Raw genomic sequence first — 2,437 nt, forward strand, 5'->3', positions numbered from 1 at the left:
GATACTAATTTCAGTTGCATTTTATGACAGCCGCGCCAGGCTGCCTGGAGAGGCATTGTTTGGATGCCTGGGGACCGCTAGGAAGGAAAATGAAGTGAGAAGCAATTCACACACACACACACGCACACACACACACACACACACATCAAGTGGCTTCTCTCCCACCTTCAGGCCAAGAGCCCCGTTTGCCCTCTAGGGAGGTCCACCTTTGGAGTTAAGGGAGGAAGGCGCGTGGCCCCCTGGAGCCCTGGCCGGGGTGACGAACCGGCCCCCGGAGCTGCCCCTGCCCGCCTTGTAGAATCCCACCTTTCAAGGACTGAGAATTCCCCTCTGGGCTTGCTCAGCAGTCTTCTGTACCCTTTGCAAGCTCTCAGACTCAAACAAAAGTGGGATTTGTTACCAGGATGTCCCCCTACACAGTTTGGGGGAGCGGCTGGCATGCCTCAGGGGGCACGTCTGAAGCCCCGTGACTGGGGTAATGTCGGAAGGGCTAGCTGTCTGTCCCTCGGGGCTCCCGCTCCTCCCCGGGCCATGTCCAGAGTCCCTTCATGCCCGCGTGAGTGTAATCTGGTGTGAGCCACTCGGGCGGACTCTCTGCCCAGCCTTCACGTCAGACGCACAGACGTTGAGGGAAATCCCAGCTTCTTCAGTGGCCGCAGGACCTGGAGAAGCACAGAGGCCCAGGTCGCAAGTCTCCAGGGAACGGCAGCCTCTTCCCCAGCATCACCCCAAGGAGGGGATGGGGCACGGATTAGCCAAGAACCTTGAAACTAAGCTTTTTCAGTTCTTTATAAACTCAGGGGTGAGCGAGTGAAGATTGCAGCTTCGGGGGCCAGACGCCTGGACACTGCGGTGCCACTGTCACGAGAGGCTCCGGACGAGGCAACAGGAAGGGGGCCTGCTACCTCCATGGCTGGGACGCTGGTGCTTAGGAACTGCCACGGTCAGGGACCGCAGTGGTCCCATCGCCATCTTTAGGGGGAAAGCAAACTCTAAGTGTTTGGAAAGCCTCGTGCCCTACGGTCCGGAGACGAATGGGTGACAGCTTCCTGGTCAGCTCTCTCAGTCCCCACACGCGGTGCTGGCGGAGGACCCAGGCCCAGGCCCGGTCTGGGGAACCAGAACCTGAGGGGTGCTCCTTTGCATCCTTTTCCTTCTAGAAGAGTCTGGTGGCATGCGCCCTGTATCTACCCATCGGAGAGAGGCCACCTTTATTCATTACCCTTCTCAGGGTCCCTCCGTGGACATTCTCAGGTGTCTTCCTGTCCCAGAAGAGGAAGAAAACAGAGCAAGGTAAGAATATATAGACAGAATTTCCAGCAGCGGTCATCCTTGGCAGGGCTCTTGCCTTTAGGTGAAGCTTGAGCTGCTCTAGACCCTCAATTCCAGGCCCCTAAAGGTCACGGTCAAAATGTTTCTTAGAAGCAGGCCGCTGCTGGGGCTTCTCTTACGGATGGCTGAAGGAGTTGCAATCCTCCACACCCTGGTGACCCCTTGTGAGGGCTGCCACTGGGGCTTTGAGGGGAGAGGTCTGGCCTTGGTCTCCTACAGCTTCATCTCTGGCCATCTCATCTACCTGGAATGGTCTTCCCTCTACTCATGGCTCATTCATTTATTCACTTAACAAAAACCCATCGAGTTCTCTCTCTTACCCGGCCCTCATAAAATAGATATGAGTAAGACATACTTCCTGCACTTGGAAATCTCATGGACCCATGGGGGAGACAGACACATCAATGAACCATTAAAATGACAACCTAGATAGGGTCAGAGAAGAATTTCCTGGAGAAGTCATAGCCCAAAATGAGCCTTAACGGATGAGTCAGAGTCGGGGGAAGGTTCCACGTAGAGGGGACTTTGTGGGCAAAGCCATAGAGACAAAAATCAGGGTCACATGTACAGGGAACCCGGTAGACCAGTAGACCCTGGATGCTGAGGGTCAAGTGCAAAGCTGTGAGTGGCAACAGATGTGCTGGAGTACGAGGCAGGCTCCAGACAGCAAAAGGCCCCATGTGCCATGTGAGAGGCCCCAAGCTTTGTCTCGCAGTAGTTCTTGAGCCTTGATTCATGGGGTTCACTGCTCCTCTGAAGTGCCTGTGAGGCAGGACTAGGGGCCTGCCACCCTCGATCTGAGCAACTTATTTTATATAGCGCTTAATTCCAGAGTAAGGTTTAACTTGAAGTGAAAAGGTTGGACAATACCTGGGATGTAATAGCAAGCTATACAGAAGGGTCCTAAGTCTGGGGAGGATGTGGTCAAGTTCATGTTCCAGGAGTCCCCACTTCCAACCGTGCCTCAGGGTAGTCTGTTGCCTAAGGAAAGCTCTGATGGTAATACGCGATTTACAACAAAAATGAATGCTTCTTTGCTACATCTGTGATAATCGTTGCTAAACTTATTTTATTCAGAGGGAAGAAAATGAAGTGGGATCTCCTT

Source organism: Pteropus alecto, unplaced genomic scaffold (genome assembly GCF_000325575.1).
Source record: "Pteropus alecto unplaced genomic scaffold, ASM32557v1 scaffold106, whole genome shotgun sequence".
In the NCBI taxonomy this organism is placed as follows: domain Eukaryota; kingdom Metazoa; phylum Chordata; class Mammalia; order Chiroptera; family Pteropodidae; genus Pteropus; species Pteropus alecto.